This window comes from Mesoplodon mirus (assembly GCF_964341445.2).
Source record: "Mesoplodon mirus genome assembly, chromosome: 6".
NCBI lineage: Eukaryota > Metazoa > Chordata > Mammalia > Artiodactyla > Ziphiidae > Mesoplodon > Mesoplodon mirus.
This window is the reverse complement of record NC_138982.1, coordinates 121,209,905-121,226,202: the sequence shown is the minus strand read 5'-3', so window position 1 is coordinate 121,226,202 and position 16,298 is coordinate 121,209,905.

Below are 16,298 nucleotides of genomic sequence, written 5' to 3'. Positions count from 1 at the left end.
ATTCAAAAATCTGCCCTTGATTGGGGTGAAATGTTCCCATGAATATTGAAATTTTTTAAGTCTGAAGAGAATTGACATCTTTACTCTTCCCCTGAATAACACAAGGATCTTAGACTGGTTTAACCCCTATCAAATCCCTCTCCTAATTTATTGTAATCCATTGTTTTTGTTCTGTCTACCTTATAATTATACATTGTCTTTTTTTTTTTTTTATAGCCAGTGTCTAATTAGATTTGTCTTGTGGAAAGGGAATGTTGCCCGCCACTCCAATAAACAAAGAATGTTGCCTGCCATTCCAGTTCTACAAGGATCAAGCCATCAACCACTGCAACTGCCCTCCCCCACCCAGTAGTGCACCCTGAGGAGAATTCAGGATGGAGAAAAACAGGAAGCATTCTGTGCTTTGGATACCAGCCCTAGATAGTTAAGATGCTTGTCTAAGGAATGATTTCAGGGAGCCCAGACTCTTGCATCTTCCCACGTAGAGAAAAGCACTAAAATCACTGACTTGAGATATCTGTTTTTTTGTGATTAGCAGTAATATTTTGATGTTTGACAACATGTGTGTGTGGTGTTTTTTTTTTTTTTCAGCAAAAAACTCCTATGTATATCCTGGCTCCTCCCTTACCTCTTTAAAGCAGTTCCCCATAACTATCTGAGAGACTGCTCCCCAGGCTATATCCTCATAAGGTCCCCAAATAAAACTTCGTTCACAACTTTTTTTTTTTTTTTTTTTTTTTTTTGTGGTATGCGGGCCTCTCACTGTTGTGGCCTCTCCCGTTGCGGAGCACAGGCTCCGGACGTGCAGGTTCAGCGGCCATGGCTCATGGGCCCAGCAGCTCCGCGGCATGTGGGATCTTCCCCGACCGGGGCACAAACCCGTGTCCCCTGCATCGGCAGGTGGACTCTCAACCACTGCGCCACCAGGGAAGCCCTTCATTCACAACTTTTAGATTGTGTGTTTTTCTTTTTTTTTTAAAATTAATTAATTAATTTATTTATTTTTGGCTGTGTTGGGTCTTCATTTCTGTGCGAGAGCTTTCTCTAGTTGCGGCAAGCTGGGGCCACTCTTCATCGCGGTGCGCGGGCCTCTCACTATCGCGGCCTCTCTTGTTGCTGAGCACAGGCTCCAGATGTGCAGGCTCAGTAGTTGTGGCTCACGGGCCTAGTTGTGGCTCTGTGGCATGTGGGATCTTCCCAGACCAGGGCTCGAACCTGTGTCCCCTGCATTGGCAGGCAGATTCTCAACCACTGCGCCACCAGGGAAGCCCTGTGTGTTTTTCTTTCATCAACAGTCTACACATTCTTCACCATTTCTTCTTGTATCTCAAAACACTTCTTTTCCTTCCTCCAGAAGTATGTCCTTTACAAATTCCTTCACTGAGGATCTCTTTAAGGTAAACTTTGTTTCTGTTTGTCTAAAAATATGTCTTTATTTTGCCTCATTCTTAAAAGGTAGAGTTCTTGATATAGAATTTGGGGCTTATTAGTCTGTTCTGTCAATGCTTTCAAAATACTATTCCACTGTATTCTGTCTTCCTTTGCTGCTCTAATGAAGTCAATCTAATGATCCTTGTAGTTAATGTGGGCTGTTTTTAAGAGCTCTTTGATTTGTTATTCAATTTCATTACAATTGTGTCTAGTTTGGAGTTGCTGTTTATTTATCCAGCCAACGATTTCCTGAACCTGAGAGAATTACTGTCATCCCCCAATTCTGGAAAAATCTCAGTATTCAAAATCTTGTTGAATATTGCTTTTCCCACTTTCTTTTATCATACTCTGAGATACCCATTAGATGTATTTTACACCTCTTCATTCTAACCTTCATATCTCATTCTCATATTTTTCATGTGTTTGATATTCTGAACTGAATCCCAGGTTTTATCTTCCAGTTAATAACTCTGCATTTCAGTTGTGTTGAATCTTCTATTCAGTTCTCCAAATGGATTTTAATTTCAACTACACTTTTCATTTATAGATATTTAATCTTTCTTCATATTTGTTTGTTCCCAACTCATACTTCCAAATATCTCTTATATTTCTTTAAGCATATTAAACACATTTAATATAGATTAGGTGTACAGTAATTACATTATTTGAAATCTGTGTGTCCCATTTTATTTCTTTGTTGTTTATGCAGATTCTTGCTCATGTTAGGCTTCTTTTTTCATGTTTTATGATTATTTTTTATCATAGTCTTGGTATTTGTGGAACTTTATCTGTGTGAATCATTTGAGGGATTTAAGTGCTTTCCTTGAGAGAGGATTTGTATTAGCTTCTTCCAGGATCTTAGGGGCACTACCAATCCAGGGAAACTTAAAAACTGATTTTTGGCATTACGTTTATCAGATAACACAGTTAATGTAAGTTTGGATCAGAAACCAGCATGAGGAAGGGCTTGTAGTTATAAATTCTCAATGAGGCTCATCACTCTGATCACTTCAATAGCCCTTTTAGATAAAATAACAATCCCATGCTCTGTAGATTAGCTGTATAGAGAAATCAAACCACATCTTCCTTTGTTGATCACCCTCCAGATTTTTTCACTTAGCTGGCTCCATTCAGTTTGTTGAATCATTTGAAAAACATTATATTTAGTTGCTTTTGTGAGATGCTCTGGTGTCTGGGTAGAAAAATAAATCCTTGTTAAGGATTTCCTCAGCAACTTTTCTTCACAATATCTAAGTTAGGGCATTTCTAAGGCCACATTTTAACTTTCACAGGCCCTGGGTGTTTTTGCTTTTGTGAGCCTCTTCTACCAATAAAAAAAATATTTAAAATTGTCTTTTATGGCTGTGTTGATATAAAGACAAATTTAATTCAGGCTAGATCATATCATTATTTCTTCTAATTTAGAAGAGCTAAAGGAGGACTTCCCTGGTGGCGCAGTGCTTAAGAATCCACCTGCCGATGAAGGGGACACGGGTTTGATCCCTGGTCCGGGAAGATCCCACATGCCGTGGAGCAACTAAGCCCCTGTGCCACAACTACTGAGCCCGTATGCTGCAACTACTGAAGCCCATGCACCTAGGACCCGTGCTCTGCAACAAGAGAAGCCACTGCAATAAGAAGCCCGCACACCACAATGAAGAGTAGCCCCCGCTTGCCACAACTAGAGAGAGCTCGTGCACAGCAACGAAGACCCAACACAGCCAAAAATAAATGAGTAAAATAAATAAATTTAAAATAAATAAATAAAAGAACTAAAAACATTTTCACAGGCCCTGGATAAGTTGGCACTGGGCATTGCTTCTCTCTCCCTCCCTCTCTCCACCCCTAATATAAGTTGTTATGAAGATACCAATAATATTAAAGGTTTTCTTTGAAAGGAAATAAAAGGAGTCAGCTTTCAAAGTTCCTTCTCATCTGTGTCTCTATTTCACTTCTTTTGCCAAAAGTCCCTAACCTTATGGTTTCTTCATCTGCAGTTCCTTTTGTCTACTTTTCCTCTTAGGCCAAAACAATACATAATGTATTAAATTGCTCTATACTAAAGATAAGAAAGAGGTAAGATATTTACCTAGGGGAGAAAGTTTATTGCTCGTTTGGTTTTTTTTTAAGCTCTTCCTCCATCTCCATGTTCTATAGTTTATATTTTGGCTTTGAGGTGTTTTTGTTTGCTTGTTTGAGTGAAAACCAAGCAAACAAACCATCACTAGGACTGGCAGAATAAACCAGGAGCTTATTCCTCTTTGGCAAATTTACCCTAACTTTGGTGGTGACCTTTAGAAAAGAATGTAAACTTTGTGAACTCTATCATAATTCTCAGGAAGAAAGAATTATAGTGGCTGGTGTTCTGAGAATAGATGACTTCATATTTGCAGAGTGCTCTGGGCATTTTAGATCAAAGATGCTGAGACTACCCAGCATTAAGCCCGTTTAATTTATACCTAGATTATAAATTTAAGTATTACAGAAGTAGATGGAGCCTCATATACTTTATATTTTGCTGGTTTCTTTTTGGCTGGAGACAACTTTCTGTCTGATAGGTAATAACAATGCTTTATATTAATAAGCTGTATAACATCTTTCATCCAAGGAGTTCAAAGAACTCAGCAGTTATGATTCATTGTTCCTTAAAATATCTCTACAACACTTGAGACAACACACTGTGAAGTAAACTGGTTATAGGCAAAGAAACTTGAGTCATGGAGCCATTAAGGTGATAACAAAGCATTCCAGGAGTCAGAGATGGAATTCAGAATAAGTTCCCCTCTCTTTGATTAGACCATAATGACACAGAGTAGCACACACTCCCTCCCTATAAAGTTAGCTCTTCAAGGGCTTCCACTGTGTTTATGACAGAGATGATACGTCTTAACTATGAATGGGATTAGCTCTTGCCTACCTTTCCAAGCTCATCTCATACTCCGTATGCCCCTGTGGCTACAGCCACTTTGCAGAAACTGTTCTCTCTGCCTGGAATACTTGACCTTCTCAAGTGGGTATCTCCTAGTCACCCTTCCTGTTTCAGATCAAGTGTCCCTCCCTAGGAAACCTCTGGATTAAATCAAATTTCAGCTTTAGAGTTTCTCAAAGTACCAGGCACCTTCCCTTCAGAGCACTTGCAGTTTTATACTTGAATATGTTATGTGATTGGTTAGTGCCTATTCCACTCTCTCTTCTATAGGCTCCAGGAGGGCAGGGAACATACCTGGTTTTCCTTACTGTTGTTGCCCCAGCATCAAGTTTAGTGCTTGGTGCTAAATATGGGCTCAAAACATACTTGTTGACTGAACTAATTTAGATTTTAGGGAAAGTGTTCTCTCAGAGTTTGAACAGGAAGAAAATGGTTGGCATTCTAAGTCCTTATTCTAACATATCAGAATAGGAAAATATATAGACTGTTATAACAACTTAATTCAAACTAAAACCATTAAAATTCCAGTAAGATGACAAGAGACATATCAGGAAAATGGTGAAAGGGGGAGAACACATAAAAACTGTGATTAAGAGGAGCTACCACAACTTAACACAAAATTTATCTCTAGTCTTTGGAAATCTGAGATTAGACAAGAAAGTTAGGAGATTATTTCTGTAGCTGGAGTCCCCACTTGAACCCAAGAAGAGGACTTCCCTCTGTATTTCCCTTTGTCTCTGTGACCTCCAGTCATCAACTCACATTTATTTGATTGGTCAGGAGGGACTCATGATAGAGCAAGCCTGAGAGACTAGATGCATTTGAGCTGTCTGTTCCCTGGCCTTACTGAAGGGCTCACATCTGAGCGTGCAGAGTTGCTGCCAGCAAAAGCCGTAGATGTACTGACCACTTGAGTGTAACACAGAGTGGGCAATAACCTCTCTTCGTGGTGATCATTTTGTAATGTATGGAAATATCAAATCACTACACTGTGCACCTGGAACTAACATAGTGTTGTAGGTCAATTATACTTCAATTAAAAAAATTATATACTAAAAAAAAAAAAAATCTTGTGAAGTCAGGTGTGTGTGTTGTTTTTGCTGTTGCTTTTGTTGTTGTTATCGCTTTTTGTTTTAAACAGGGCTTGTCATAATCCTGTGTTTTGGGAAGAGGCAGTACCAAGGATGGATCTGAAGAGAGGAGAAAGAAACAAAGGAAGGAGATCATTGAAACCACTGTCGTCGTCACAGTAAAAGCTGGTGGGGTCTGAGCTCAAGTTATGGTGGTGAGCGAGATTTGGGAGACATTTCAGAGAAAAGACTAGCAGGATGTGAGCCTGTGAGGAACAGGAAACAAGCACAGCCGTCTCAGGTTTCCAGGTCTGAGCAATCAGTGGGTAAGGTGCTATTAACTAAACAGGGAATAGAGAACAAGCAGGTTCAGTGGAGTGTAAATGTTAGGTTTTTGGCACCTGGGAGACATCCAAGTAGAGGTGCCAGAAAGAAAGACGACCTGGCTGGTAATCCAGATTTTGGAACCTAGATTACACTCCTTTGAGGAATTAGTTTTTTTTTTTTTTTATAGTGGTTGTAAATCTCATAGCAGCCATGCTAATTTCTGAAAGCCCACAAACATTCACTGAGACTATTATGTTCCTGATAGAGCAGATGAAATGTCATTCATAAGAATGTTTCTATGGGGACCTGCATTTACAAGGCCCACACAGGACCCCAGTAAAGCAGCTTCTCTCACTCAGACATAGAACTGGGTGTGAGACTTCTTTGCCAAAACTTATTCTGTTCGCCAGGAACAATGGAGCATAAAATGTTTAAGGGCAAATCATGTATATTATGGTGTGGAACCAGTATTGTTTGTAGTTTTAGGGAGAAGGGACTCTATTTGCATTTAAAGAAGGGAGAGGGAGAATTGGCAGATCATTCAGGTAGGAATAAGTGATCTAGCATGGGTAGATGCTGGTACGGATGCTGTGGAAGTTGGAGTGAAAGACTCTGGTTAAAGTTGGAGGAATAGCAGGGGTGGTGGATTAGCAAGAACAGAAAGCATAGGGACTTTCCTGGTGGTGCAGTGGCTAAGACTCTACACTCCCAAAGCAGGGGGCCTGGCTTCGATCCCTGCTCAGGGAACTAGATCCCATATGCATGACGCAACTAAGAGTTGACATGCCACAACTAAGGAGCCCACGTGCCACAACTGAGCCCGCCTGCTGCAACTAAGACCCAGTGCAACCAAATAAATAAATATATTTTTAAATCTTAAAAAAAAAAAAAAAGAATAGAAGGCCTGAGACCACAGATCCCAGGCAGCTTTGGTGACCTTGTTGATGAATTTGGGAAGATAATAGCTGTGATACTGTGATATGTATTTGGTCATTCGGATGACCAAAATATGTTTCTCATATAGATTTGGTCTTTGTCCACAGTACCTGGCTCACAGCTCCCAAAACTCTTGGAATTTTCCTAAGCAATAAGGGCAATGGGAGCATCTGTTTCATAGTCAGTTGGTCAGAAGTACAGGTAACAACGTGGATTTATGACTGGCAACTGAAGTCTGCTCTAGGAAATTAATTTGAACCCATGGTGGAGGTGGTTGGAACTTCCAATCTACAGCCAGCTTGTCAGAGGCACAGGTGATAATAAGAGCTTCCAACTGGCCTGTGAAGGTGTGTGTGTGTGTTTGTGTGTGGGGGGGCAGTCCTTGAAGGACTAAGCTCTCAACCTGTGGAATCTGATGTACTATCCAGGTAGATAGTGTCAGAATTGAGTTGAATTGTAGGACACCCAAGTGGTATCAGAGAATTTCTTGGTAGCGTACACACTCATTGGAGTTGGAGAACAGAACTTTTAACAGCCAGGGATTCTGCTAATCAATACTGAAAAAGAGAAGAAAGGTGATGTGGAGGGGGCCCAGGGGCCGTGAGAATGGGCAGGGAAAGGCTGTTCTTTGGACACAACCCGGTGACTCCCTGGCTAAGACAGCCAGTCATAGGTATATTGGTTATTTCTAATTTCGGATTTCTAGTAGAACAAATTAGCCCAATTTACAACTCAAGCTCTAAAAGACTAGGAAACTTGTTCTGGGAGGAACTTTACTACTGTGAAGACGGGCATGCTGTCAAGGTGATCTCAACTGTCCCTACTTTTATAGGTTTAAAAGTACGTTAAGGGCTTCCCTGGTGGCGAAGTGGTTGAGAGTCCGCCTGCCGATGCAGGGGACACAGGTTCGTGCCCCAGTCTGGGAGGATCCCACATGCCGCGGAGCGGCTGGGCCCGTGAGCCATGGCCGCTGAGCCTGTGTGTTCGGAGACTGTGCTCCGCAACGGGAGAGGCCACAACAGTGAGAGGCCCGAGTACCGGGAAAAAAAAAAAAAAAAAGTAAGATAAGCATCCTTGATTCAAAAGCACTTGAAAGATTTAAGATGTCCCTCTTATCATTAAAAAAAACTTTCTTATCAGTGCTGAGCATTGTGATTTCACTTTTATGTAAACCTTATATAAAAATAAGCTGGCTGGGCTTCCCTGGTGGCGCAGTGGTTGAGAGTCCGCCTGCCGATGCAGGGGACACGGGTTCGTGCCCCGGTCCGGGAAGATCCCACGTGCCGCGGAGCGGCTGGGCCTGTGAGCCATGGCCGCTGAGCCTGTGCGTCCGGAGCCTGTGCTCCGCAACGGGAGAGGCCACAGGAGTGAGAGGCTCGCATACCGCAAAAAAAAAAAAAAAAAAAAAAAAAAAGAAAAGAAAAGAAAAAATAAGCTGGCTGATTTTAGTTTTCTGTTTGTTTATTTGTTTTCTATTTTCCTCGTGCTGCTGTTACTAAGCAAGGAAGGAATATAGGGAGAATCAGTGAAAGAAAATTAATTTTTCTTGTGTCGGAGGGTCAGACAAACTTCCGATTTGGCAGGAGATGCTGGGTAGGGATGGGGGTGGAAGTTGACCCTTTGTAGAAACTTAAAACTGAGGAAAGGACATTTAAACATATTTAATATGTACTTATTTAAAAAGTATTTAGGTAGCTCCAATTTATAGCATTTGTTTTTGTGCTATTTTGGTAGAGATTAAGTACACTCTGCTTGACCAAGTAGAAATGCGTTCGGTGCATATGTTGGACTCTGTTAACATGAGAGGAATTTTCCAAACTGTCCTGTAGATGTGCTAGGTCATATCTTTTTTGAGTTCTTTTCTCCATTATTATATGTTTCCTACTTGCTTGATTAAGAAAATAAATGGACTTCTGGTGACTGTCCCAGCATGCCCCATATGGCTCTCAACAAATGGCTGTTGGTTTCCTGACATTCTTTTTCTGCAGATGCTCTTTCATGCACTATAATTGCTTAATGGACAGGAGAAGACTCAAATGGACAAACATTGGCAACTCAAATAGAAACTCAGATGACAACTCAAAGTGGATAATTAGGTTTGGTCTGCAGAACTGCAAAAAACCATCTGCCAAAAGACATGCCTGTGGATTCCAGGGGCCGACTTCTTAGAATGCTACTAAGACTCCAATTAATTCCTTAAGAAGCATGAGAGCCAAGTAATGGCAGCAAGAAGGAAGAGTCTAAATTCAAGTCAAAAAACAAATAAACCAAAGTAGGTTGTAATCTTCAACACAATGAGAAAATAAACACTTAGCATCCTGATAGCCTAGGTCAGCTCCCTTTTCACTCCTTGTATTTTTTTCCTCAGGCCCCAAAGGGCTGCTGAGAAATTTTAAGTAGTGGTGCAGGGCATAGGAGCCTAAAATTTTAGGAAGAGTAATGCATTTTCCCATATGTTACCTTGTGTGGTATGGAGTGTGGTGAGGTTGAATACAAAGTAGGGTCTAATGTAACCACTAAGGAGCGATTAGCAAAACGCAGGTAGGTTTCCAAAGATGGATATAGAACTAGGCCCATTAACAAGCATTCTGATTTTATTATTGGTTGGTTGGAGTACAGATGACCCAAATGACAGCCAGAGTGGATTATCTATATGGGAACCAAAAGGGGAGTGGTTTGACTTGGGATGATGCTGAAGTACAGATCTGAGTACAGGTTTTTATTTAGAAGGTGATCCCAGGACACACAAGTAGGGAAATGGGGAAGTGAGACAACCATGGAAGAAAGCCAATAGAAGGTATGTTGATGAGCAGATTGACTCTGTGATTAATGGTTTAATCCCAATGGGAGATCCTGGAAAATTATGTAGAGTAGGTCTTTCTTGGCATTGTTCCATATGATGGATGAGGAGGTGGGGTGTTTATTTTCCAACTCTCATCTGTCAATGGCTCAAGGCTATTCCTGGAGACATTAACTCCTCAGCATTTCCCATCTGTCCTTTCAGGACCTAGCACACTCCATAACTGGAGAAGCTCTTAGGCAGTCAGTCACTGGTTCTTCTTTTTTTTTTTTAATATTCTTTTTTTTTAAATTTTTATTTATTGTATTTTTGGCTGTGTTGGGTGTTCGCTGCTGCGCGGGCTTTCTCTAGTGGTGGCGAGGGGGGGCTACTCTTCGTTGAGGTGTGCGGGCTTCTCACTGCGGTGGCTTCTCTTGTTGCGGAGCACCAGCTCTAGGCGCTCCGGCTTCAGTAGTTGTGGTGCATGGGCTTAGTTGCTCTGTGGCATGTGGGATCTTCCCAGACCAGGGCTCAAACCTGTGTCCCCTGCACTAGGAGGCAGATTCTTAACCACCGCACTACCAGGGAAGCCCCAGTCATTGGTTCTTACCCATAGGAAATATGGGAACAGTAAATGTAGGATGAATATAGGCCAGGCACCTACAGAATGTGTTACATGGCTCTTAAGTTGTTTTGGCGGTTATCAATCACTTGGAGAATTTGATTAAAAGTCATAGATCCTTTCACTATAAAAAAAAATAAGTGCATATATATACATGATTTTGCGTTCAATTTTTTGGGATTGTAAAGTTCCACTTGAGGTGTCAAAGAATCTCGGTCTTTGGGGATCTATGCTGACCTATAGAAAATTTTTACCTTGTCTCAGCTTGCTGAAAGGTGAATACAGAGTGGCTGGGGCCAGCTAAGGAATTATCTATCTTGGAAAGCCTTGTGGGAGAAAGCAGTGTCAGATCTGAATAATAGACTCCATAGTTATATTGAAACACCATGTTCTAGATGGAGGAATGGAGGACATTATTAGGGGCATTCAGAGACATGAAGGGGGGGAGGCCCAGGTTTTCCTGTAACAGGGGGCATAGCTAAGATGTTTTAAAGTGTTGTGTCAGAGAGATACCTAGTGATTGAAGAGTAGTATTGCCATAGACTGGATGTTTGTGTTGCCCCCAAAATCGTTTGTTTGTTTGTTTTCCTTTGGCTGTGCTGTGCGGTATGCAGGATCTTAGTTCCCAAACAGGGACTGCACCCATGACCCTGCAGTGGAAGCGCACAGTCTTAACCACTGGACCACCAGGGAAGCCCCTCAAAGTCCTCTGTTGAAACCCCTACCCTTAATGTGATGGTATTCGAAGGGGGAGCCTTTGGGAGATAACTGGGTCATGAGGTTAAGCCCTCATGAATGGAATTAGTGCCCTTGTAAAAGAGGCCACAGAGATCTACTTCACCCCATCCACTATGTGAGGACACAGTGGGAGGAAGGTCGTCATTCAACTAGGAAATTGGTCCTTGCCAGACACTGAATTTGCTGGCACCTTGATCTTGGACTTCCCAGTCTCCAGAACTGTGAGATATAAATATTTGTTGTTTAAGCTACTCAGTCTGTGAGTGCAGACCAAATAGACTAGGACGAGTATCTTCTGCAGTGGGTGAATTTTGAGTCTTGGTTTGATTTTAGTAAGACCACCTAAAATTCCTATAAGAACAGCACAATAAGCTATTTTATTTTACAGTTTGTTGAGTGGATAATGCAATAATATAACGCCAACTTCAGTAACTATAAAAGGATATAAAAACAAAAATCATGACTTATGCCCTGCCAGTCATCTCTAATTTTTCCAGAAACAGTAACTGTTATCAGTTTCAAACATGGTAGTGTTAATAGTGCTGAGAGCCATAGGAGGGAGATTCCCAGTTCCTAGGAAAATGAACCATTATTGAAACAGTGTCCACTGTTGCCGTGATGTCATCATGACTTTGGAACAAAGGCAACATCACAAAACCATCACTAAATATAGCCCTCTCTGTTGGTTCCAGGCTAAGAAGATGGCTTTCAGGTTTACTGGTAAGATTTTTTTTTTCTTTTAATTTATTTTTATTTATTTATTTTTTTGTGGTACGCGGGACTCTCACTGTTGTGGCCTCTCCTGTTGCGGAGCACAGGCTCCGGACGCTCAGGCTCAGTGGCCATGGCTCACGGGCCCAGCCGCTCCACGGCATGTGGGATCTTCCCGGACTGGGGCACGAACTCGTGTTCCCTGCATCGGCAGGCAGACTCTCAACCACTGCGCCACCAGGGAAGCCCTAAATACTGTTTTTTTTTGATTACTGAGTTTTGTTTGCATCCTCTCAAGTTTTGCTCCTGAGATGAGTGCCTCACTTGCCTTACCCTAGTCCTGACCTCCTTCAGGCATGGCTGAATCCAGAAGTTCAAATGAACACATCATGACTTAGCTAGTTCCTTTGGCTCTGTTTTTTCTCAGTTTGGCTTTATTTTAGGTAGGCCCTTTCTACATGTGGCTTTTAGCACTCATAAATCTAGAGGAAGAGAGACCTCTCCCTACATACTCTTGGATCTTTGAAAAGACTCTGCTTGAATCCATCTGAAAACTAACGCATTCTGGAAGAATTTTGAATTATAGGGTATACTCCAATCCAGGAAGACATTTAATTTCTGGATTCTTACTGGCTTCTTCTTGGAAATGCAATCTTTTTGTTTTGTTTTGTTTGTTTGTTTGTTTTTTTGTGGTACGTGGGCCTCTCACTGTTGTGGCCTCTCCTGTTGTGGAGCACAGGCTCCAGACGCGCAGGCTCAGCAGCCATGGCCCACGGGCCCAGCCGCTCCGCGGCATGTGGGATCCTCCCGGACCGGGGCACGAACCCACGTCCCCTGCATCGGCAGGCAGATTCTCAACCGCTGCGCCACCAGGGAAGCCCGGAAATGCAATCTTTTTTTAATCATATTTTTAGTTTACAAAATTTTTTCTCACTGGAATGCAAAACCAGTTTTAACTAACTTCGCATATTGACTAGATGAGAAAACCGAAATATCTTTCACTGAGGCAGCTTTTTTTGAAATAATGTATCTCTCTTTGTGCAATAATAATATATCAAGAATATTTTGTTAACTGAAGAAAGCAAGATACAAAACTGTGTCTATCATATACCACTACTTGTGTGAATGTATATGAGTGTGTGTATGCATATGATTATTATTTCTGAAAAGAAATAGAAAAACACTGATGATAGTTATTGCTTCTGAGGAGGGTAGTTGGCTGTCTGGGAGACCATGGGAGAAAACCTTTTCACTGTATATCATATAATATCTTTTGAATTTCAAACTATATGCATACATTACCTATTCAAAAAATAAATAAATCACTTTAAAATACTCTTTTCTTTTTTCCTCAATAAATATGTGATGGATACTATTATATACATTAGGGATAAATTAGGGAGCAGGATAGACAAGTTTTCTGTGCTCCTGGAGTAGATTACCAGGCCTTGATTTGGTAGAAAATGCAATTCATTATAAGATCCCTTGAGTGTAATATGGTCAAAATGGTGTGATTATGTCTGAATGTTCAGTATTGATGTGGAAGGTATTTTTCATTTTTTAACTCCTGACTTCTTTTATTCAAAATGAGACCTGGGCAGAGGTGCAGACCCAGGGATGCTAGAGTTTTGACAAAGGATGCGTGAGATTAAAGGAACTAACAGAAAACCAGTGTTAGTTTATAACAGCAGTCTGTCCTGAGTAGTAAATGCAAACTGGAATTCATTACTGACCCCTACCCCAAGCAATAAATATGGGTTGTTTTGTCAATAATATTAAGGGCTGCATGAGCCTTTATTTACTTTTTAAAATTATTTTTATTTATTTTGGCTGCACCAGGTCTTAGCTGCGGCACACAGGATCTTTGTTGTGCCATGTGGACTTCTTAGTTGTGGCATGCGTGCAGGATCTAGTTCCCTGACCAGGGATCAAACCCAGGCCCACTGCATTGGGAGCTCAGTCTTACCCACTGGGCCACCAGGGAAGTCCCACATAAGCCTTTAATAAACATTGGTATCTAGAATTCCTGGAGCACCTGGGTATTGGGTCAAAGAGGAAGTATACTGATTTCATGAAGCTCCATGTTCTAGGGGCCAAAGAGTTAAGAGTACTTCAGGTTATCATGGAGGGAAATGATTCTCTAGTTATATCGGAGCATAGGTGCCTTCATGAATTTGTAGGGTCCCTCCTTACTACTCTAGGAGGCAGTAGGTGGTCATGACAGTGGTAGCAGAAGCTAGGCTAGGTGATGGCAATGTATGCTCCCTCAACTAGGAGACCTTGAGAAGCACTGGAAAAAACAGTGATTTAGTGATAATGAGTAGAATTACCTCTCGTTTACTTCTATGCTAAATCCCATTAGGTCCAGTTTCTGGGATTTATAACTTCGACTCCAGAATTTATTCAATGAATGCATCAATTTCTGGAGGAGCTCAAGGGCAAATGATAATTGACTTCTATGAACATAGTAATAGTAATACAATTTCCAGAGTCTATACCTAACTAGGTCAGAATCTGCAGTGCTTCCAAAATCAATGTCAGGAGCTGATGGAGGGATATATCAATGTGCAGGAACCATAGTACTGAATGAAAATCCCATTACCGAAAGTAGGAGAAGGTGCTGTCATGCTGCCAACTCATCCACTGAATAAAGAACTGCTCAGCTGCTGTGTGGCTAGATTGGCTTCTTCTGGTAATTTCTTCCCTGGACCACTTCCCTTGCAAGTCTGGAAAAATCAGTTTTTCTACCTTCATCTTCATCTTTTTTTTAATATCATGGACTTTGCTGTTAGCTTGGTTATTCAAGTCTGTTCAAACTTGTTAGATGAAGTATATTTAGTTTCAGTGTTTCCTCCACTTATGGTTTTAAATCACCATAGGTTATTCTCTAACATCTATGTTACTACATCAGAAAACTTTAGACACAGAGAAAAGCCAAGAGATCAATCCATCTTGCTCATTTTGCAAATGTGGATGCTAAGGTTCAGGGGGAAAAGAGGTATTAATTTATTCTTATTCAAAGAAGAATTATTTTGCTAAAATTAGTTGACAATTTGGAAAAATACATTTAGTTAGCTCACTTTACAACAATATACTCAAATAGATTAAAGAATTTAAAAATAAAGTAATAAAATAACCAAGAGAATATAGATATCTGTGTGTGTGTATATATACACATACATATATAGGCTAGAAAAGATCTTTACTAGTTTTGGTAAATTTTATTGAAATATAACATAAATATGGAAAAGTGAACAAATCATAAGTGTGCTGGATAGATTTTCACTGAGTGAAAACTTCTGTGTAATTACATAAAACCAAAGGAGGAAAACATAAGGGAAATGAATCATAAAGTTGACAACACAAATCATTTAAAACATCTGTATGTCAAAAAAATGTCAGACAAAATTACAGGTGAAAATGACAAACTGTGAAAATGTTTGCAAATATATGACAAGGATAATTACTTTAATATTTATTTTTTCAAAGTAAAAAAAAAATTATTAAGAAATGTGAATACCCCAGATAAAAATGGTAAAGTATACACAAGAATCAATTAAATATATGAAAAAAAAAAAGAACCTTCTTTAGTAACTAAAGAAATTGGCAATACTGAAAAACATATAACACCCCATGAAGGAAGGTGCTGGGAACAGGCTTTTGTATGCATTTCTCATAAGGGCATAAATGGGCTTTCCTGTAAATGTGAGGTGTAAGGTGAGGGTGATGGCTGGGCACAATTTGCAGTAGGTATTGTGAACCAGAATGTGTATAGATACTTCTACTCAAGAATCTACTTCTAGAATTGAAGTCGAATTATTAACTTCTACTATTCTACTACTTCTACTATAATACTACTTCCACTATTAACTGCTTGGAGTTACTAATAGTAAAACACAAGAAACAATTTTAAATGTCTAAAAATAGGAGTTGGTTAAATAGTAGAGCTATATGATATGATCTTCAGCCATTAAAAAAATCACAAAAGAGGGCTTCCCTGGTGGCTCAATGGTTAAGAATCTGCCTGCCAATGCAGGGCACACAGGTTCGAGCCCTGGTCTGGGAAGATCCCACATGCCAAGGAGCAACTAAGCCCGTGTGCCACAACTACTGAGCCTGTGCTCTAGAGCCCGCGAGCTGCAACTACTGAGCCCATGTGCCACAACTACTGAAGCCCATGCACCTAGAGCCCGTGCTCTGCAACAAGAGAAGCCACCGCAATGAGAAGCCCACGCACCACAACAAAGAGTAGCCCCCACTCACCTCAATTAGAGAAAGCCCATGCGCAGCAATGAAGACCCAACACAGCCGAAAAAAAAAAAAAAAACACTAAAGAATATTGAATAACATGAAAAAAAATTTGCAATATGTTACATGAAGACATCAAACTGTAAAACTGAATGTATGCTCAGAACCCAGTTTTTAAACTAAATGATATATATATGTGCTGAAAAAAATACTGGTAGATCTTACATCAAAATGTGAAGAGGTTTAAATCTGAATTTAGAAATGTGGATGATTTTTATTTTTTTCTTTGTGCTTTTCTATATCCTCCATGTTTTCAGTAGAGAGCATTAATTAATTTTGTAATCAGAAAAAATATTATAGGTAATAAAAATAATTTTAAAGTGTTCTATAGTTAAAATCCACATCCTAGGCAGTAAAAATTTCCTTTTATGTGCTAGTTGCATGTAAAAGAAATAAAAAAACTGATTCATTTTATCTCTGTCTAAAAGTGTTAAGAAATTTCATACT